A 23,752-nucleotide genomic window follows, 5' to 3' on the forward strand; every position below is an offset into this window, starting at 1 on the left:
AAAATGTAAATATGGGAACTGGAGAATCAATGGCATTTAGAGCCTTGAGACTGTGTGAGATCAAGAAGAGAAACAAACAAATCATTGAATCTCCTAAATTCAGACACCAGGAGAAGAGGAGGAGGAACTTGGGAGGAGGCTGAGAACAAAAGCTGAGGTCATGGAAGAGGCAGATCAATGTGCAGCTTGACATGACTATCTGCGTTGAGAGTACCAGGACTGATCTCAGGATGCCTTTCATCCTTTTTCTGTCACAAGAAGCATAATTCCCACGTCAGCCTCAACAAGAAGGAGAGGGTGATCACCTGTGCCTAATGCTGCTGAGCACGGAGAATCAGCCCTGCCAGGGTGGGGTGATCTTCATATGCAAAGAGTGCCTCTAATCCCTACTGAGAGTCAGAGGAGTCTAGGCTGTTGATTAGGGAGATTTACAAAGTTCTTGATGTAGAAGAAGACAGTCTTGTCTAGGAGAAGTCATGTTTTCTGTTCTGGAGGAGGGAATGAAGAGACAAAGAAAGCCATCTGTGTCTCACCTACCCTGATTTACCTGAACCTCAGACCCTCAGTACATCACATTCTCTCTCTTTCTCCATCTCTTCTCATTCCTCAAACTACTCACCTGAGGAACTCACTTTGACATATCCTCCTTCCTCTTGCACATTCAGTTCCAGCACCTCACAAATTCTTTCCAGCTCAAACTCTTTGTAGTTCTCTGAATCCCTGATTAAGGAGTAGGTGTGTGTGTGTGTGTGTGTGTGTGTGTGTGTGTGTGAAGGAATGTCTACAGAAAATGCAATCCACATTTTTTAACTTTTCTGCTATGTAAATCTGATTTTTTAAAAAGATTATGCCTAAAGTACCTGCAATAAAATTATTGTATTATATATTTATATATGTATGTATATGTGATGGTTAACTTTGTGTCAACTTGATTGGGCCATGAGGTGCCCAGATATTTAGTCATGTTTCTGTGAGAGTATTTTTGGGTGAGGTTAGTGTTTAAGTCAGTAAATTAAGTAAAGCAAGTAAAGCAAGATGCTCTCCCTAATGTGGGTGGGCCTCATCCAATCAGTTGAAGCCTGAATAGAGCAAAAAAGATGATCATTCCCCCAAATAAAAGAGAATTCTCCTGCCAAATGGCCTTCAAGCTAGAACATTGGCTTTTCCCTACCTTCTGACTCAAACATCAGCTCTTCATGGGTCTCAAGACTGCTGGCCTCGGACTGGCACTCACCATGAGCTCTCCTGAGTCTCCAGTTTACCGAGGGTTTCAGGACTTGTCCGCCTCCATAACTGCATGAACCGATTCCTTGTAATTAATGTTTTGATAGATATTTAGATAGATATAGCTTCTCTGATGAAATCTAATATAGTATGTATACTTACTGTTGTTACTTTAAGACTATCAAGAAAAACATGTAACTATTATATTGCAAGCAACATGCAAATCCCTATTCTTCAGAGATGTTTTTTAATTGCATGAGAGATAAGATCAGCATAGAAGACTATGGATACTATTATGCCTCTGAGACAGTGTAGGTGTAAAGACTGACTAATCAGTTCATGCACTATGGAATATCAATCAGTCAGCAACATTAATGAAGTAGTTCCTGTCTTTGACTATCCTATATAATAAAAGGCTAATATGCAAATTGTCCCCTCAGGAATTTGACCGACCAGTAGTTTGACCACTCACTATGATGTGTGCTGACCTCCAGGGGGCGACGCGGAACAAAGGAAGGCCCCAGCCAGCAGCTGGCAGCTGGGGGAAGGAAGACCCTTATCAGCCCTCATCACCAGCCAGGCCTAGGGACCCAACCCGTGCACAAATTTCATGCACTGGGCCTCTAGTCTATATCTGTATATATAAAAGGCTAATATGCTACGTGTTCATCTGAGTAATGACATCACCTAGCAACACCTGGCTTCCTCTCCCTAGCAACTAGCCTCCTTGGAGTTTCTTCAGCCCAGAAACATGACTTGCTTTCTAGCCAGGTGCAGTCATTTTACACTGTAACAAAATATCTGTGAAGCATTTTCCCATGCCTCATTTCATTTGATTCTCACAGAAGTAGCTGGAGTAGGTAGATAGGAGACTCATGGAGTCCTATTTTCTTTTCATTAGCTGGAAAACGGAGACTTAGAAAGTTTAGAAACTTGATACAACTGAAAAGAAGTAAGAAATGGTGGATCTTGAAAATGACTTCAGGTTTTCTCACTGTGGATAATATAGTCAAACACTGATGCAGTTGAATATTTTACCCTTTGTTCTCCCTGAGTGATCTACAATAATAATCTGCTTTGTGTTGATATTTACTGCTGTGTTGCTGACAATTACCTGAAAGAGAAGTTGGGGTGCTTCACTGGGCTGGAAAAAGTTTAGCTAAATCAGAAAGCAGGTCTAATTAAGCAAGTTTATTCTATATCTATAAAAGGCTAAGTTGACTCGTACATGCACAATATATATAAAACTCTAGCTGGCACCAATTGCACACGTATGTTTCCATCTGTCATTGTCGATCATGAATTTGGTTGACATTTTTATTATAGAGAAAGGGCGAATAGCGATATTAAAATATTTCTTCCAATTCATTTTCTTTCAATGTGCATGAATTCATATACCAGGCCACTAGTCCCTAATAAGATTCACCAACCTCTGGTCTAATAGAAAAACAAAAGGCCTAAAACTCATTAAATCTAAAAGGAAGCTTTGACAGGTGCTGTACAGCCTAAAATATCTCAGCATCATTCACAATTTTTTGCCTATGAAGTACTGAAAATAAATACAAGGAGTGTTGGGAATGAACAAGGAAGCCACCACCTCTCTGGTACAGATATTTCATAAAAGACATTTTGGATTAAGCCTCACAATATTGCTGTCCAGTTGGTAACACTCTACACTTTTTAGTTTCTTCACCTATGCTCAGGATCCAGAGTGACCCACCGTCTTGTCTACGCAATGTAAAGAATTTTACTGTTTTTCTCGTAGAAAAAAAAAGGCAAGTTCCTTGTCTGAGATCACATGGCTGTTGACTAGCAGAACTGTGAGTCAAAACCTGATCTGTCTTTTTTAAAAGCCCGTGCACTTTGACAGTCAAGCTCATTCCTCCTAAAGGCAGTATGTGAGGCATGTAGGAGACTGAGATGGAATAAGGGATGATTCCCCTTGCAGGAAAACATTCTAGCTTTGGAAGAACATACCTTAACAGTTAAGATGCCTGATATTCCTCAGAAAGGCATCTAAGGGAAAACCCCAACGTCTGAAGGTATCACAATAATGAGTATTGTTGGGAAATAAGTGGAATGGCTCAAATTGAGAAACCTGACAATTAGGGCGTAGACCCAGGTAAGCCTGACTGTTTACGGTTTCCCAGACATGAGGCAACCTGCATCATAGCTCCATTCCATCTGTATTATTATTTCCTTTTTATCAACTCACTGTTTCACACAGCTTTGTTCTAAGCAATAATACACATGAAACCACAGATTTGTTACATTGATTATTCATTAACATTGAAATAACACTTTTAATATTAATCTGTGTACTCCCTAACATCAGTCATCTCACAGCACCAGTTGTCCACATTTCATAAATTTACAAACAGCTTTATCTTGAGCTTTAACATAAAAAAGTTCTACCTGGAAAAAATGCTTTCAGAGAAGAATAAAAGACCCCAGAACAGTAGTAAAAATGAAGTCCAAGGCCAAATATTTGGTCATAATTATCCAATTCTGTTCAAAAGAGAGGCTAAACCAAGCAAGCTCTATAGTCTCATTATTGTGGAAGTGTTTCTAATTGCTTGCCCATACAGTTTTTCGTATTTTTGTAGGATTATTGAAAGAATTCTGTGACCATTTACTTATGTTTGCTCTGATTCCATGAGTAGAGAATGTTAAAAAGCTGATTCTGCTATATTGTACACCTAAAACTAATATAATACTGTATGTCAACTATAATTGAAATATTTTTTTAATTTTTAAAAATTTCATAGCTTCTGTCTCCATTTTAGCAAGAGTCCCTGAGAAATAGGGACCAATGACTGATCCATCTCAAGTCCACTTAAGCAAGATTCCGTGAAAAGGAAGATGAAACCCTCCTTGGCAACTTTAGCTCACTGTCCAGCCCCAGTCTATCAAAGAGCTTGCAAAGACCTAGAAAGAAGTAAAAATTTCCTCAATATACATGGTAGTTATATTCTCAACAAATTTTTTGTTTTAAAATTATGAAAAATATAAAGGAATTGGTTAGACTCAGATAATTATAAGCTATTTTCTCCTCCACACCTAAGAGGGGAATCATAAGTTGTAGGAAGTGCACTAATTCTTCATTTTTCAGGACTTTTCTACGGTGTTGCTGTACACTGAGCACAACTGGTCCTTACCCATTAAATGCCAATACCAACCCCCTCTCCAATCATTAGAGTTACCAAAAATACCTCTAGAAATTTCAAAGTCACAAAGTCACTGAAAATAACTGGTCTAGAAGAAGGATGAAAATTTGTATAAAATTGCTCTTTTCCTGTGCCATTATGTGATTAAATAGAAAAAGCTCAGAATGCATTTTAGCCACATCCTCACATCCTAGCTGTGGATATTTGATTTCACAAGTCTTTGTTTATTCTTAAGGGGCTCTAACAATGTTCAACTATTCATTTATTCCACATACACATTCTAAGTTTTATGATATGCCTGGCCTCCTCTAAGTACTGGAAATGCAAATTAGGAATAAAGACAAGTTTGTGTCCTCCAAAGGTCTAATCACAAGACTGGAAGCTCATGGGCAATTATGATACACAGCAATATGTCAAGATCATAGAATTTTTTTGAGACCAAAATGACTAACACAAACAACAAGGCCGTGTAACACAGTGAAGTTAGTTCCTTTCCATTTCCTCTTGAATGATAAAAAACTGACAAGAGAGATCCCTAGGAAGTCTCTACAAGGCCTCCCTGTAATAGCCCTCCGTGGTGTGACCTAACTACTGACCCACTGACCCAATCCACCTTACATATCTGTGCCAAAGGCAAGGTGATATATTCAGAGCATCCCTCAGAAAGTGATTACCTCAAGTGTATTACTGCAGCCTTTTCTATAATTTCCTATTTCGTTCCAGAAAGTTGACCAAGGGGGTCAAGATCTGCTTTTGTTCAAGGCCTACAGAAGAGATATGTAAGAGGCCCCATCCTATCTAATAAAAGGGTGATATGCAAATTAACCATCATTCCATCACAAAGATGGTGGCACCCATAGCCACAAGATGGCGGTGCCCAGTCCCCTCAGCCTCACCAGAGTCCCCCAGTCCTGGGAGGGCTGCTGCTGAGAGCAGGCAGTATGAGCAGCCAGGTAAGATGCTTGCTTCATCACTGCAGCGATGCCCCAGCTGCGGAGGGCCTCTGGGGGATAAGGGGGCCGGCCTGCAGCCTCCTCAGCCGAGCACAGGCCCAGAGAGGAGACGGCAGGCCTGCCTCCCATAGAAACAGCGTGGCTCCCATGGAAGCAGCGCGGCTCCCGGCAGCACGCTGCGGTTCCCAGCCTACTGCACGCAATATCGCGTGATGAGCTACTAGTACAAGAATAAGGCAGACCTGAGAGATCAGGGAGAGACCAGTACATCCATTGTCATTTGAGCTCAGGTTGCTTAGCTCCCTCCATTGATTGCAAGTAAAATAACCTGCACCATGTTATTACAACAGTCCTTTAAGCGATACCAGAAAGCAATGTGTGTTGTCACTCCCATAGGTAGCTAGTGCATTAGGAAATCCATGTGAAGGAAGCTATTGACAGTTGATATCGCCATTTTAGCAGGTATTATCACTGAGCAGGCAGACATTGCATGAGTGCCCTGGGGAATTGCAAATGCTGGACATCAAGATAGCTTTGAGCAACTCTGTGGCCAACGTTCTCAACAGTTGTTCTTGCCACAATGCAGAAGACTTTTTCCTGGGACTATATCATACAACGTCCCTTGATTAAAAATAAAATTAGCTGATTACAAATAATAGCATAATAAAATCAGCTGATAATGTCAGGCTGCTATGACACTGCTGTGGTGATTAAATTAATGAATAAGAGTTCATATTTAGCAGTCCTTTAATATTAAAGACAAATTCATGCTGACAATTCAGCGTAATTTCATTAACATGAGTTTGTATTAATTCCTGTTTCAAATAAACAGATCCTCAGCTCAGGATCTTTCCTGTCAATTAGATCATTTGGATTTAATTTGGAGGGAATGGAGGGTAGTTTAAAATTTGGAGATGGAACCTATAGTAGAAACTGTTTTAAAAGTGTATTTGGGGATATGCTCTGAACACAATTTAAAGAAGGAGGATGGTCAGGGATTGGGTAGAGGATTGTCTAGATCTCTCGCAGAAGCTCAACAAGCCTGATGGATCATAACACAAATGTCTACAGGAGTCAGGCAAGTATCATCACTGAGTAAACAGACAGGCTGGAAGTCAGGAGGGAGGAGTAGACTCAATGAAAACCTCCTGAACTATTGCCCCCGTAAGAAGTGCAGCTACTGCTCAACTTCAGCTGATAGTTACATTGTGATAATGGTGGCTTAATGTGGCTACATTTTGGGCTATTTTAAGGCAAGCCGGGAATCCAAATTTTCTATAGTGAAACTCCGTTAGGAAATGTTATCACCAACTCCAAAAATTATTTTAAAAACAAACAACAATTTAAAAACCCATTCTAATCAGAGCAAGTCTTGGTCTTGACTGCAATATATGGGTTTTGCTTCGTATTATAAACACTTGAGTACAGCTGTTTCTACCTTTGAGACTATAAGCTTACAGAAGGGCTACAATATACTTAATTCATCTTTACATTCTCATCACCTATAAAAATATTTCAATTGATAGATATAAAAAAAATTGCTTAGTAGCAAAAGGAATTCCACATAGCAAGATGACAAAGCAAAGTGATCAAATGGCCAAAAGTAAACATATTCATTTATTCAGTACTAGAGGCCCGGTGCACGAAATTCGTGCATGGGGGGGAGGTATCCCTCAGCCCACCCTGCACCCTCTCCAATCTGGGACCCCCCGGGGGATGTCTGACTGCTGGTTTAGGCCCAATCCCACAGGGACATCCCTCTCACAAATCGGGACTGCTGGCTCCCAACCGCTCACTTGCCTGCCTGCCTGATTGCCCCTAACCACTTTGCCTGCCAACCTGATCATCCCCTAACCACTCCCCTGCCAGCCTGATCGACACCTAACTGCTCCCCTGCCAGCCCAATTGCCCCCAAATGCCTTCCCTTGCTATCCCGGTCACCCCCAACTGCCCTCCCCTGCAGACCTGGTTGCCCCTAATTGCCCTCCCTTGAAGGCCTGGTACCCACAACTGCCTTCCCCTGCAGGCCTGTTCCCCCCACAACTGCCCTCCCTGGAAGGCCTGGTCCCCCTCAACTGCCTTCCCCTGCCAGCCTGGTCGCCCCTAACTTACCTCCCCTGCTGGCCTGGTCACCTCTAACTGCCCTCCTCTGTAGGCCTGGTCGCCCCCAACTGCCCTCCCCTTCTGGCCATCTTGTAGCAGCCATCTTTGACCACATGGGGGCGGCCATCTTGTGTGAGGGTGTGAGGGTCAATTTGCATATTACCTCTTCTAAAAAGGTAATAGTTTCTACATGTTCTAAAAATATGTGTCTCACGTGCAGTCATCATGACAGGGGTCCTTGGAAATGTAACAGATGAAAATCACCAGAATGGATACCCCTTCCATTTCTCTCATTCCAGAGCACATATTTCATTATGGGAATAACATTATACCTAGAAAATAAACCTGGCAGTACAGATTGGTTATCCTGGATGATTGTTCCTATTTTAGAGATGAAGAAACTGAGGCAAGAAGAAAAGGATTTACCCCAAACATACTGTGCATCTCAGCTCCCTCTAAGATGCAGCCGGGAATAAATAGGAACACTCTGACTTTTAAGTGAGACACTCCTAGTTCTGCCACTACTATCTGCTAACTATGTGGGCCTCTCTATCTTTAAAATGAAGATAATAGCATCTACCTTGTGGGTTGCTGTGAGGGTTAAATGAGTCACTTTCACTAAAGTGCTTACCCCATAGCAGTTGCTTGAAAATGAGAGCTTGCAATTTGTTCTAAATCTTTCTATATTTTCTAAACTAAACTAGTTGTCCTTCCTTGTATCTAAGTTTATCTAACACATATAAACAGGTATTAACTTTCACTCTCTCCAGTAGTAAAGGACCAGAACCTTGAAACAGTAATGCTGACTTCTATGTGCAGAGGGGGTACTGGAAATGTTATAAGGAAAACATTCTACTGGTCATGTTATATTCTGAAAAATGATGCTCTCCCAGGCTTCCATGAGCCAGCGACACACATGTGCATCTGGAAGACTGGGTGTTGCCAACCCACAGTTCTCCCCACCCCACACACACAGGAGCTTCGGTGGGCCAGGTCTTGGGAATGCTGGCAGTGCATGGGAGTGAGCTTGTCACCAGCCAATACCTGGGGTTTATTGTTGTTATTTTGGTCTAGGATATACATTCTAGCTTGTTTATACAGTAAAATCTCAATATAGCAGACTAATTCAGGCAAGGCGTTCCATTAAAGCTGAAAACCCATTATATAATAAAGCAGGTTTTCCAAATGTGTATGTTAAAAAATTGACAAATTAGTTTACCTCTTTTTACTTATGTAGACACGTCTGTGTAATTAAAATTAAATATGTATGAAAAGTTTAATTTCACAAAAAAAGTTTTCTATGTGTATTACTGTAATTTTATATTTATACTGAATAGGTCTAGTAAATGTGTGCATTCACCAGTCACTGTGAGTGAACAAATGCTGGAGCGTGGCTTAGTGCATGTCCGAACATGGGCTGGCTTGCATTAAAACTGCTGCAGAAAGTCACACCAAGTGACAACAAAAGCAATTAACACACAAAATGCGATCTGATTACGTGATGATCATTTGCAGAACATTGTTTACAAGCGGTGATTCAGCTGTAAATATGTAGACTATAATTGTATATATGAACTATTTATTGATGTCAGTGAAATTACTATAGTGTTTTTCCCAACATATGGCCTAGTCGCCAAAATTTGTTTAAAGTAACAGTGAATTAATAACAAACATAACCTGTTAATTTAATTATGAGCAAGTCTTAGTTAAAAGCATTTTAAAATTAACAGGGTGCTAATTTTCACATAATTACATACAGACTGGGAATATTGTCCGTTAAATCTGAAGTCCTTTAAATGGAGGTTCCCAAAATTGAGGTTTACTGAAGCGGTAAAAGATTGGAACAAACTGGAATCGAGTGTGACTGTCCCAAAGGCAACAGGGAGATTGAGACCGAGCTTGCGGGGCCATTTCACTGTGGAAGGGTAAAAATCCTGTGCGTGGAAGCTGATCTGTTATGAGATATTTAAATCTTACCTATCTATTTCTTGTTTGTTCTCCTGTGGGCTCAGAAAGGTTTTTACGAGTATAAGATCAAAGCCCTTCCAGCCTTACTTACTAAGTAGAACCAAGAGGGAAAGATCACCAGAGCAAGTAGCATAGCGCCCTCTGCCGTCCGGTGCGGCGGTGGCGCCTCCGCAGAAGAAGGGGTTGGAGCCGGCAAGTCGCTGCCAGCCAGGATCAGGATCCACGCCTTTGGGAGTTTTATTACAGCGGCTCCTGAACAAATTGGCTCCATGACTCAGGGAGCATCACCAAAGGGTGGGATCAAGTCCCCTCCCACCCCCGAAGTAGATGCTACCCCCACTTCCATCCCACACTCTGTGCATCCAGCAAAGATTCTCCAGGTGCAAAAGGGAGTAAGGAAAAGCTGGAAAACAAGCAAATCAGCTTGGGATGTGGTAGGGGCGATGCCCTCATCTGGCAGGAAGGGCAATTAGGAGGAGGAGACAGAGTGGCTCTTCCCCAGTCGTCCGCCTCTTCTTATCCCCCAAAATCCATGATGCTCACCTAGTTGCTCCTCAGTACAGTAATTGCCATAACTTACATTTGTAAAGTGCTTTAGGGATTGCAAAAGTGTTCTGTTTGTTTGTTTTTTCCATCCGATTCCTACCACAGCCTTGTGAGTTAAGGCAAGTATTTTATAAAGAGATAACTGACCTTCAGAAAATTTCAATGACCTGCCCAAAGTCAGACAGGTAGGTGAGAGGTAGCCTGGAATGTTGGCAAGCCCTTCAAATTACCCATAAAAATAAAGTCCCCCACCATTAGAAACCTGGTTCATACTACAAACTAAGAAAGCATCACCAGCCTCCTCTTTCTCTTGCACTCACTTGACCTCATTTGGGCCTAACCCCCTGCCTTCCCACTCTTCTCCCCAGTACCACCAAAGGGTTACCACAGCTTCCTCTGCCCCTCCAATGAGAATCCTTACATTCACAGTCTTGATCCCAGGCATGAGGCCCCTTTGCTAGGCCCTGGGCTGAGAATCCCACAGAATTAGAGGTTGGGATTCTGCCTCAGGAGAGGCGTTAAGTGTCCCTACTCCTAAGGTACATTATTATAGTGCCCAGCTGGCCCAGCTGTAGGAAGAAACTGGATGTGGTGGAGCTGAGTCGGCTACTACCCCATTAGTAGAGGCTGTCAGTACCAACATTCGAATAGGACATCAAGCAATGAGTGGGGATACTGCACAGCAGGCGCCCAGTGGTCCTTAGGGAAATCAGACCCATGCGTGGCCTGGAAGATGAAAAGAAATAAATGGAAAACAGCCTCGAATCCCCAAATAACTGCCTCCACTCCCTGAACCTCTTTTTTGCTACAGGTCATATGGGGAAGGGGTCCGATTGTTCCCCTTTATCCAGATGAGAAGAGGCTACGGAAGAACAAAGTCTAAATAGAAAGCATAAATCCTACACCAGCCTCCACCTGACTGCTCCCTCCCAAGGCCTGTTTCTCCTAAGTAGTCCTGGGGTTCTCTAACTTGAAGCCAGGATATCAAAGAGCCTGAGGAAAATAGTATTCATAGTTTCCCAGTGAGGAGAGGTTTCTGAAAGTTGGCTGGAAGGAAGGGAAGAGGGCCTGAGGGACCCTTGAGGGGAGGGGGGCAGGAGCTAATAAGATCTGAGGAAAAGAACAGGTGCTGCTTAGATGGCCTCTCTCATGCACTCCCAGGTTCTATAAAAAATAACCCTCACCCCCTAGTACTCTTCTCCTTCCTCTACCAGAGCTACAGCTTTGGTCTCAAGATTGTTTATCACAGTCCACACTCTGGACCAGCTCTCCACATGCCCTCACTAGCTTTATGCACTACAGCCTGAGTCACCCTGGGGCTCTCCATGGCCTGTTTTTCTTTCAGCCTGACCACTCGGCCCTGCCTAGCTTCCTTCCTCCTGGTTTCAGGGCTTCCTGTGATTCTGACCTCTTTCTGATCTGCCACAAGCCCATAAACAGGAATCATTGTCCCTCATCTGGAAAATTGAAGTAAAAAGATACATATTCACTTATGATGCAGGGTCCATAGCACATGCTAAGTAAATCTTTATGGAATGAGATGAGGCTGCCCTGGTGAAAGGAAAATTCCTAAACTAGGTTCTCATCCATCTAGCCCCTCACAGCATGGCAGGGTGATGACAGGGCTTCTCTTACATGTAGAGCTCTCCAGAGTCTCCCAGAGCCTTGCTCAAGTGTCTACATTGTTCAAGACTAGAGAGTGCTTTCTCACATGCGCTGCTTATCTGAATGCCTTTGGGGCTAATGCAGTCAATGCAATTGTAACCAATTGAGCTTGTTCCATTTTGAGAAGAGATGGAATGTAAAAACCAACTATATGTTGAGTCTTCTTAGTGATGCAATACTTCCTTTCCCAAGGCCTTTCTTTTAACTTTTCCTGTAGGTTATAATCCCTAAGCTATCAGTCATGTCTGCTGACCTTCTCTGGCTCTTCTAAAAGATCCTTCCACCTCACTCTTGGCAATGCTGGTGAGCAGGAATAAGTCCATTCCTCTCGGGAGACTATTAGAGTATGTCCCATCACTTTCCCCTACACTATGGCCTAACTCTCCCCTCTGCCAAGGTAACTCAGGGGCCCCTTGCCAGATAAAATGCCAAGGAAATAGAAGGAATCATGCAGGTACTCCATGACAGACTTCAGCAGCCACTCTCTCCCACCTGAGAACTCATCTCTGCTTCTTATTAGGGACTCAGCGTCATGAATTCCTGCATGGAGGGAAAGGGACCCAGGGAACACAGCTCATGCTTGCCAGTTGCTACCACAGGGGAGTTTGTGGCCAAGGTGGTATGATTTACCAATGTCTATCCCAGGGAAGGGAAGAGATGACTTTGTAACTCTAGACAGAAAATAAAAACCAGAGTCAAGGGAAAGAAATTAAATGTGTGAAATCTTGTTCTAGAGTCATCCTGGAGAATGGTTGGATAAGTTCCAGAAATTCCTTCCAGGCCTGTTATCTAGCCTCGGTGAACAATGGACAGTCAACTCCAGGTCTTGTTCTGGTTCTGCCTGGAACATTTGTCCCCTCTTGGTCTTCTAGGGAATTTATTATTTATCCTTCCAGATTCAATTTGTTGACATTTCCTGGAGGAAAGCTTCCCCATTCCCTGCCACACACTCCCTAGACCTGCAGTTAACCCCCCATCTTCCCTTCTCTTCTCATTGTTTGTATTATTATTATCTAATTATAGGTGCGTTTTCCCCCAGCTGACTGTCGGTTTCTGAGGGGCACAATCTATAATATCAGTCTCGAGAGTGCTATCTGTCATATGGAAGGGACTCTCTAAATGTTTCTAGAATAACCCCCCACCCCCCCTCGACACACAAACAAAGGGATCACTGGATCAAAAGACACAAACATCTTTTTGACATATTGCAAACTGCCCTCCAAAAGTTTGCATCTATGTACAATGCAATCTGCTATGCATAGAGAATAGGTCTCACTGCTATTTTATTAAGAGAAACTGTGTCCTAATTTTTAACATGTATTTCTTTACTAGTGAGGTTAAATAATTTCCCACAGTTCATTTCACTAATTATAATCCTGTTGAGGGAAAGCCCCAATCTAAATTCAGGATTGATTCTGAGGAGCTGACACATAGCCTTATTCAAATTCATAAGAGCTTTAAAAAGAGAAACTTACATACACAGGCAAAGCAGCTGCTTGCTGCCAGTGGTGGCCGGCAGGGAATAAATCCACACACTCCCCGACCAGGGTCTCTTTTTTATAGGAGGTTAATAGTAAAACTATATGGTGATAGTCACGGAGATCACTAGAGAGAACAATCATTTCTAAGTTAACAGATAACATCAGGCAGTTATCACACTCTACATTCATTAACCTCCTTCCCGGACCTGAGGTTTATCTTTGGGTGGCATTCCGGCTTTCTGGGTCTTCAGCCCAACCTGAGGCTACAGGCAGTTAAACAGTCACAGAAAGTTAAACAGTGAGTCAAACATTTCCCAGACACCTTTACCGCTGGAGACATAGTGCATCTCTGAGCTCCCCTAAAAATCCTCTATCGTGAATTGTCTCTTTATATGCCAATAATCATTTTCTGACAGCTTTCTAAGGCTACGGCCAAATTTCTTTCTCCCCCCAGATAGGAGCCACAAATTTCTTTCTTCCCGAAGCAAGTAGTTAAATGGAGGACTTTCCCCCTAAATTCTGTAGATCCATACCAATGTAGCCCAGTTTACAACCTAAGATTGCTACAAGGCCTAAGGCAGTTAAGATTCTCCACATCACAGGTGCTATTTTCTTGACAGGAGATACAGAATAAGAAGTTTCAGACAGTTTTCAGCAGATACCTAAAATTTCTGCAAGTCTATAAAAATTATCTCTTATCTCTTGAAATTTGCCAAGTCTGTTTTCTAGAACTTCTCCCCGTAAACCTCTGGATAGAGAGGGAAAGCAGGAGTGGGAGGCAAGGGGTCTTGACAAAGCATAGCTCAAGGACACGTCCACACTGAGAACTTGTTAGCCAGCTTTGCAGTCAGTTGGTTAAGTTGCTCTGATATAAATTTGAAAGACAAAGTATTTTCCTCTAAGAAGGATGGCCTGCGATCCTATTCTATCCCTATACCTCCCTGGTCTGGGCCTCCCCGTTTCCTCTGGTGGACAGTTATGTAAAGAACGTGTATTATTTTACCACAGTGACAATGACTTTCCACCGTACATCTATATAACATTTGGGAAAATGTAGAGATACTATCTCATGCCACACAATTTGGTTTGGCACGGTTTCATCCACCACTCAGGCTTCGAAGGCTACTGCAGTTAATTTTAAAGTTCACATGTACCGTCTATCAATCCCCATTTAGAACAGAGCTATTTATCCCTTGCACTCTGAAGAAACAGTGTTCTTACAATCTGAACTCTGGACCCAGCCTTCATGGTTTAGGTAGAAATTACCCTCCTTACATCCATACAAAGGCAAATTTAAGATTTTATCTGTGTTTTGTTTGGAGAACATTTCTAAATGTTGGTCTCTTCATGGTCAACAATTCTAAACTTCTCCTGCCTTGAATGTTTTTCCCCACTATCTGTACTCTAATGAACCTCTTCTTAAAATTCACCAACTACATGGTGAGCTATATCTCTTTCAGACATCCGTCCCATTCACACAGAATATATTTCATCAGATACTTCTCAGGAATCTACTATGACTACCTGACTTTGTCTAAGTGCTAAAGATACAGCCAGAACTGCCCTTAGACCCAGGAAGAGGGGCCCCTTCTCTGGGCCTCACATTTAAGAAAGCCCCAAAGTAATGAACATAAATATATAAAATAATAAATATACTAAAGAATACAGAGAGCCTGGCCGTTGTGACTCATTGGTTGAGCGTCGACCTATGAACAAAATGTCAAGGTTCGATTCCTGATCAGAGTACATGCCCGGATTGCAGCCTCGATCCCCAGTGTGGGGCATGCAGGAGGCAGCTGATCAATGACTCTCTCTCATCATTGATGTTCCTATCTCTCTCCCCCTCTCCCTACCTCTCTGAAATAAATAAAAATATATTTTAAAAAGAATACAGAGATCCCTCTGTCACTTAGAATCCAGTGTAGCCCATAATCCTCACCTCAGCTTTCATGACGGACATGGCTCTAATTCAAGGGTAATTCAAGGGAAACATATCTCTTGCCCAGATCCTTAAAAGGAAACTACATCTAGGTGACAAGACTGCTTGTAGATAGTGCCACTGCCAGGATAGCAGACAGACACTGCTTCCAGATATTGGATCTGGCAGCAGAAACATACTGATAAAAGAGAACACTAGCCCGGCCAGCGTGGCTCAGTGGTTGAGCATCGACCTATGAACCAGGAGGTCACAGGTTCGATTCCCGGTCAGGGCACATGCCCAGGTTGCGGGCTTGATCCCCCAGTAGGGGGTGTGCAGGAGGCAACCGATCCATGGTTCTCTCTTATCATGGATGTTTCTATCTCTCCCTCTCCCTTCCTCTCTGAAATCAATAAAAAATATATTTAAAAAAAAAGAGCGAGAACACTAACTTATCAAATTCTTTCTTTCAGATTGCATGACTGCAATGTATTTTATATTATCATGGTGCCAAGCATCTATTTTCTTATTTCCCTTCACGTTCCAATGCACAGTTCCAAAGGTACTCACAAATTAGCACAATATTCCCAAAGTTGTACATGGCAGCTGATGAACATTTTGCAATATTCAACAATTTCTTTATTCTTAAATTTGTATATATGTAGGTTTGGATAACATATATGAAACTTTTTTTTTACAATAACATTATTTTAATGAAGATTTAAAAAATCAAAGAAACAGTATAAAGAAAACAAAAGTGAAAAACAAATTTACATAGCTAACAATCTCCCCATAGTGTGAGAACACACAGGTGATGTCCCCTTGGGTCAGTTCAAAAGGAAGACCTCCAAGGGAGGTCCAGGGACTGTCTTTGTACAGGGAGTGCCAGGACACTTCATGGGCCCTACCGAGTTGGACCTCACATGCATTCAGCTCATTGATCAGCTTCACTTTAGTTAAAGGGTTCATCTCTGCGGGTTGGGATTTCTTTAGCAAATCCTCCTCTTCTGGAGCTGCACCTTTCTCTCTGCCTCTGTCTGTCTTGCCACACAGAAATTTTGTCTTTATTATGAACACTAGAGGCCCGGTGCACAAAATTCATGCACTGGGGTGGGGGGGAGTCCGTCAGCCCAGCCTGCACCCTCTCCAATCTGGGACCCCTCGGGCCTAACCTGGCAGTCAGACATCCCTCTCACAATCGGGGACTGCTGGCTCCTAACCGCTCACCTGCCTGCCTGATTGCCCCTAACCACTTCTGCCTGCCAGCCTGATCACCCCCTAACTGCCCCCCTGCTGGCCTAACTAACACCTAACTGCTCCCCTGCCAGCCTGATCGCCCCCAACTGCCTTCCCCTACCAGCTTGATCTCACCCCCAACTGCCCTCCCCTGCTGGCCTGGTCCCCCCCAAAATGCCCTCCCCTGCTGGCCTGATCTCGTCCCCAACGGCCCTTCCCTGCTGTCCTGATCTCATCCCCAACTGCTCTCCCCTACCAGCCTCATCACCCCCAACTTCCCTCCCCTGAAGGCCTGATCTAGCCCCCAACTGCCCTTCCCTGCTGGCCTGATTGCCCCTAACTGCCTCTGCCTGCCTGATCACCCCCAACTGCCCTCCCCTGAAGGCCTGATCTCGCCCCCAACTGCCCTCCTCTGCCGGCCAATTTGGTTCTGATTGGTTGGTTTCTATGCCAGTCAGCATCAAAAGCTCCGCCTCCTAGGCAGCCATTGGCTCCTCACACTTCACCCAGATTTGGTTCTGATTGGTTGGTTTCTATGCCAGTCAGTGTCTCTGGGCCTATCAATGGGGCCTGATCAGAAAGGTGGGGCTGATCAGCAGCCCCAGTGGAGGCCTGGAGAGAAATCGAGGCGTGGCTGCTGGCCAGGCCAGGAAAGAGAGAGGCAAGTGCTAATCAACAGCTGCCACAGAGGCTATGGATCAGACCCTGTTTCTCTCTTCAGGCCTCTCTCCAGGCCTGATTCGCAGCCACCTCAGCAGTCAGTGCTGGGTCGCCAGGGCAACCCAGCACTGACTGCAGGACTGACTTCCAGTTGGTTGAGCCACTGGTCATTGTGGATATGATGGGCCCAGAGTTTTTATATATTAGGATGGTGGAAGGCCAGAGAAGGATTTTGTGTTTTAGAAAGATCTCTCTGGATGCATTGTGGAGAATGGTCTAGAGCAATGGTCGACAAACTCATTAGTCAACAGAGTCAAATATCAACAGTACAATGATTGAAATTTCTTTTGAGAGCTGAAAACCAACTTCTGCGCATGAGCCACAAAGTTTCAATCGCACTGTACATGCGCACCCGCACATGGTATTTTGTGGAAGAGCCACACTCAAGGGGCCAAAGAGCCACATGTGGCTTGCGAGCCGCAGTTTGCTGACCACTGGTCTAGAGTGTGGGACTCTGAAGGCAGTAAAGGTGAGTAGCAGAGGAATAGGTGAGAAATAAGGACTTAAACTAGGGTCATAGCAGAGTAGATACTGAGGCAGGCAGGAATCAAGAGAGGTCTACTTCTGTAGGCTTTTGGCTAGAGTGCTTGCAGGTGCTTTCCCATATTTTAACAGGGGATATAGAAGGCAAGACAAGGAACTGAAAAGTTGTAGGTCTATTTATATTCTAAATGACACTTGCACATTCTGAAGTATATAATCATATTAATGTTGTAAAAAAGCAAATAAATTCTATGATATATCTGTATATGTTTCTATGATATATCTGTATATGTAAGCCTACCATCTCCATCCAAGTACTGAGTTATAGAGTAACAAACCCAAGCTCCAAAAGGCAGACCACCAACACTGAAAGTTCTTCCTGGCTGGTGTGGCTCAGCTGATTGAGCACAGTCCCATGCACCCAGAGGCTGCTGGTTCGATTCCCATTCAGGGCACATGCACAGGTTTCAGGCTTGATCCCCAGTAATAGACGTGGAGGAGGCAGATGAGTGATGGTTCTCTCTCATCTATGTGTGAAATTTGATATCCTATATAATAAGAGGTAGTATGCAAATTGACCCTCACACCCTCACACAAGATGGCCGCCCTCAGGTGGTCAAAGATGGCTGTTCCCATGTGGTCAAAGATGGTCAGCAGGGGAGTATAGTTGTGGGCGATCAGGCCAGCAGAGGAGGGCAGTTATGGGTGACCAGGCCAGCAGGGGAGGGCAGTTGAGGGGGACCAGGCCTGCAGGGAAGGGCAGTTAGGGGTGACCAGGCCTGTAGGGGAGGGCAGTTAAGGGTGACCAGGCCAGCAGGGAAGGGCAGTTGGGGGCGATCGGGCCGGCAGGGGAGCAGTTAGGCGTCGATCAGCCTGGCAGGGGAGTGGTTAGGGAGTGACCAGGCTGGCAGGCAGGCAAGCGGTTGGGAGCCAGCAGTCCCAGATTGTGAGAGGGCCAGATTGTGAGAGGGATCCCAGATTGGAGAGGGTGCAGGCTGGGCTGAGGGACAACAGTACAAGAATTTCATGCACCAGGCCTCTAGTTCTTTATAATACTCTGTGCATCTAGATATTGCTTTAAGAAGTGGTAAAATTGGCCCAGCCAGCATGGCTCAGTGGTTGAGTGTCAACCTATGAACCAGAGGACATGGTTTAATCCCCGACCAGGGCACACGCACAGGTTGTGAGCTCCATACCCAGTGTGGGGCATGCAGAAGGCAGCCAATCAATGATTCTCTCTATATATCTCTCTTCCTCTCCCTTCCTCTTTGAAATCAATAATATATATATATATTTTTTTAAAGAAGTGGTAAAATTGCAACATAAGTTATAGCATTTTATATGATAAAATTAAAATGATACATAATATTTACTGTAATCATTTTAACTTAATATATGCAACCCAATTACAATGTTAGAACATGATATGTAAAACTCACAATTCATTTCCAAATCTAAGTATTACTTTAAGAATTGTATTGACAATACAGTTTCTATGTCCTTAACAGCAATATATCTGCAAATTAAAATTAATTTTTTAGAAAACCTATCTAATAACCATAATAATTCAAGAAATATTGGCTAATTTGATATTCATTGCTATCAGAAAAACATATAAATTATGTGAAAATACAGACTGTAACAATACAGTTTTGTTGAAATTAATGCTCCCCCCCCACAAATTTTTTTCAGCCATGCCTTTAAAAGGACAATCTGTCTGCCTTCCTTCTTTCAAACAAAAAACATCCAGCGTGCCTTCAATTCTCCGCTGCTTTCAACTTAAGTGATCTTGCCAGGACATTCAGAAGGATGAATTGGACGGGGCACGATTATATGGACATTAGAGAGCTATTTCTGGTACAGAGGACTGTAAGACTATAGAAAGGAGACTTGAAGAGAAGTACATTAGACTCCAGGGCTCTGCATGTGTTTCTGGGTCACGGATGAAATCAGCATTTGAGGTAAATGAGCAGAGGTCAGGAGAATTCAAGCAGAGTGACTCATGTGTTTTGCCTCCTCCCAACCCAGGAGCACTTAGATTTCCCTTTAGCCACCTCTACCTTCAGCCAGCAGTGCTTTCATTCCTCCCCACGACCATTTCCCATTCCCAGGATCCTTACCAACCAGGACAGGAACCATTCTTAGTTTAAACAATACTATATCAAGAGCTGGAATAAAGCTAGAGAATGGCTCCATAATGGGAACATCAGGATCGGGAAGAGGAACAATCCTGACTATTTTCAAAAGATATAAAATCCCAACATGGAGCCAGAGAGGGCTATAAGGGAACAGAAGATGAATGTGATTTTTTTAATGAGACTGAAACAAGGAAGGATGGAATAAGAACAGGCATGAGAACCATGGGACAGAAGAGAGAGATGAGTTAGCTGGGGGAGAGTGACTAGAGCCAGGAGTGATGTAGGAATGGAACTGGGACTGGAGAAAGTTAGGAAGAATCATGCCAACCCAGGGGCCACTGCATCTCCATGAACTCACCTGGAATGTCCAGGATCAACAAAGTAGAGAGGTCAATCAAGCACAGCAAACCTCTCTCTCTGGTTCCCACAGAGAGCAACTCTCCCTCTTCCTAACTCTTGGACTTCTTATGCCAGGACATCTATATGCAAGAGACACACATCATCACCCATTTCACACACCACCCCCATAACAGGTACACGCACTCACATGTGTACACAGAAATCAGATTTTTTTCCCCTCTTATGAAGATTACCAGATTGTGAGAAGGCCAGATTGTGAGAGGGATCCCAGATAACAGTGTTATCTGTACAAGTAAATGTGCTGAGAAAACCAGGCTTCCCCTCCATAACGCACAGCAGCAACCATTGCTCTTTGCCCTTTCCCTCATGTTTTGCCAGTTTAGAAATCAGGGCTTTTACTAATATTCCTTCTATTCTCATACTATGCTCATATTTTCTTTTTGACACCAAGCTTTGCCTTCATGAGAAAGAATAGCAGGAGACATGGGAGAAGTCAACGATGATTCATCTTGAAGAAAAATATTCTTGTAGCAAAAGCAGAGGTTCCCTGAATGGTATGCGTTACCAATCAGCCTTCTAAATGACACAGAGAAAATTTTAGTATTACAGAGGGCGAAGCATTTTTCTTGATAGTTTCTTGGGGGAAAGAATGACCCCATATAAATCATTCAAGAATTCTCTGGCCCTCGCTGGTTTGGCTCAGTAGATAGAACATCAGCCTGCAGACTGAAAGGTCCTGAGTTTGATTCTGGTCAAGGGCACATGCCAGGGTTGCAGGCTCGATCCCCAATAGGGGGCGTGCGGGAGGCAGCCAATCAACGATTCTCTCATCATTGATGTTTCCATCTCTCTCTCCCTCTCCCTTCCTCTCTGAAATCAATATAAATATATTTTTTAAAAAAGAATTCTCTGAGCAAACCTTAGTGTTCCAAACATTCCTCTATGAGTATCATCTACCTGGAGGAAGAACTCTAGGCAATGTGCAGTCTCTGCTGTACCAAGGAGAGGGGTCTTGTGGTCTGGTAAGGACCTCAGAGAGTCTAATTTAGAGTCAATATATTAAATAACATTTTTTTCTTATTAGAGAAGTAACAATGTTAGAAAACTCACACAAACAAAAATTGTAATCTCAGCAACCAAAGATAAAGTCTCTTGATATTTACAAATATCCTATGAGTACTTTCTCTGGTTATATGGCTTGACAATATATAGGGAATGTTTTCCCATTCCCATAAACTTTCTCTCAGAATGTAATATAATGGCAACACAGTTTTTCATCCTAGAGATGCGCCATCACTTATTTAACCTTTCTCTTATTGCTGAGTATTTTAATATTTTCTTTTCCCTATAACACACTGAGAGCTGATAACTGCATTTGGAATTTTTTCCTCAATGGTAGTGGTCTTTTCTGATGAACTGTTAGAAATGCATGTGATAACTATGGTAGGGACTTGTTCTCATTAAAATTCTTGTTTGTTGTTTCTGATGCCCTCCGCCCTCCAAGGATGGCCAGGGCACAAGGTGGCCAAGCTCTCAGGCTGGTTGTCTCCAGCCAAGCAGCCTATGTTTACCTCCAGTGGGCAATTTAATAAAAATTATTGTTGTTTCAATTCAGAATGTTACCAACATATAGCAAAACAAAGATGCATGCTCCTCTAACCAAAGATCCTTATTTATCAACCCACTGAAGGATATCTGGGCCAGCCTACTGGCTCTTGGTATTTTACTGATGAAAAACTGAAAGTGCAGGATGAAACAATAACAACCCCAGACTTATGATGTGCTTGCTTGACTTCCCCTACTTAAAACTTTATTTTTCTAAAACTTTTCTCCAAGTAAGCATAACACAAAATGTATATACTGTTCCAGAAGTTTTCTTTGTCTATTTTATTAAAATAGTTTCTTTTCATACCCTGTCAGATTTCAGACATGACAGTCTAGCTGACTCGGTAAGTGGGGCCCTCCAGCACAAAGATGTTGTTGCAGGCCCCATTGGAAGGGAAGAGTGGAGCTAACTGATATAGACAGGAATACCCAACCTCTGGTTCCTAATTAGTTCCTCCTCATGCAAAGGAGGACTCCAAATCCTCAGTTTGATTGGTCCAAAAGGCACTGTCCTGATTGGTCAGAATCAAGCCACTTCGATTAGTTGGTGAAGAAGCTGATACTGATATAGCTGTGCAGGTCCAATTGGCTGGGGAAAGCCTCAGTCCTATTGGTTGAAATAGGAGTCCAGGAACTCCTTTTATTTTTATCTTTATTGTTGAAAGTTTTACAGATATCTCCTGTTTCGTTGTTGCTGTTGCTGTTGTTGTTGTTGTTGTTTTCCCCATTGACTCCCTCCTCCCCACACCAGCCCCTCCCAAGCCTTCACCACACTATTTTCTGTGTCCATGGGCTATGCATGTATGCATATAAGTTCCCAGTTAATAAGTTCCCTCTGAATATATGTAATATTTTAAACAATAAAAAAATATTTTTTAAAAAGTTCCCTCTGAAACTCATGTCTGTTCCATGGTTCTGTATCTCTGAATCTATTTTGTTCACCAGTTTATTCTGTCAGGAGCTCCCTTTTCAGGGCTGGCTCAGAGGGCAAGAACACAGTGCAGGCAGACAGCTCAGTGCGGCTTCTCCCTGAAGTGCAGTTTGCAGGAGAGGCTCCTGTATAGTATTGGCTGCTAGGCTCTTTTTTTAAAATTTGAGCCCAGTTAGCCACTGGGAGCCCTTCCTAATATACCTCCTTTCTCAGGGTCCACAGAGCAAGGCAATACTTTTACCCATCCAGTCACCAGATTAAGATATACCATAGTTGCTGGCATGGCTCAGTGGTTGAGCATTGACCTATGGACTAGGAGGTCAGGGTTGGATTCCCCCTCAGGGCATGTCTGGGTTGCAGGTTCAATCCCCAGTCGGGGGCATGCAGAAGGCAATGGATCAATGATTGTTTCCCATCATTGATGTTTCTATCTCTCTCTCTCTCTCTCTCTCTCTCTCTCTCTCTCTCTCTCTTCCTCTCCCTCCCTCTCTGAGATCAATAAAAATATATTTTTTAAAAGATATACCATAGTTGACTGTTTGCTACATGCTAATTTAACAGTTCAGAACATTTACTATATTTGCTAACTTGCATTCAAATGCCAACAAGGTGGTGAGACATCTGTTTGGAAGTGAAGCTCAGACTTAGACTGCCTAGGTTTAAATGTAGTTGTCACCTAAGAGGCTAAGTGATCACAGGTGTGGAACTTAACCTCCTGAAGCCTCAACTTTCCTCAGCTACCAATGGGGTTAAAAACAGAATCTATCTCATAGGATTGTGGGGACTAAATGTGGTAATATTACATAAAAGTGCTTGCCACTGTATCTGGCATATAATGATCTCTGTGTTAGCTATTTACCTAAGGGGGTTGGGGGCTGGTTTAATATGAAGAGAAACTACTAACGTAAACACACACACACACACACACACACACACACACACACACACACACACACACACACACATTTATTAACTATTCATTGTTGTTCTCTTTAGTCGCCTAAATCTGGCTTCTATCTCATCTTACCGTTACTGCATTCTCCCGGAGGTGTGGAGGGTAAGAGAACCATGACTACAGAGTTCTCCGGAGGAAAAAAAAATCAAGGAACGCAGGCAGTTAACTCAGAGAGAAAATAGCCGGCCTGTCTACCACGCGTCCCCACAGACCCAGGGAACCGGCCCGCCCCCCTGGATTTCAGAACCCGGAGACCAGTCCCGACCCAGACCACGCCGCTTCGCGCTGGTTACCTAGAA

The 23,752-nt window shown here is 43.2% G+C and overlaps 1 long non-coding RNA gene across 1 annotated transcript in view; it reads right to left on the bottom strand.

Annotated features, from left to right (window-relative positions):
• The window catches only part of LOC129149165 (uncharacterized), a 56,598-nt gene extending 33,057 nt beyond the window's left edge, over positions 1 to 23,541 (bottom strand). Inside the window, exon 1 of the long non-coding RNA XR_008556154.1 lies at positions 23,526 to 23,541. This is a non-coding gene — a long non-coding RNA (uncharacterized LOC129149165). The remainder of the gene's footprint in view (positions 1 to 23,525) is intronic.
• Positions 23,542 to 23,752: the final 211 nt, after the last annotated feature.

The sequence above is a fragment of the Eptesicus fuscus genome, chromosome 5, assembly GCF_027574615.1.
Source record: "Eptesicus fuscus isolate TK198812 chromosome 5, DD_ASM_mEF_20220401, whole genome shotgun sequence".
NCBI classification, from domain to species: domain Eukaryota; kingdom Metazoa; phylum Chordata; class Mammalia; order Chiroptera; family Vespertilionidae; genus Eptesicus; species Eptesicus fuscus.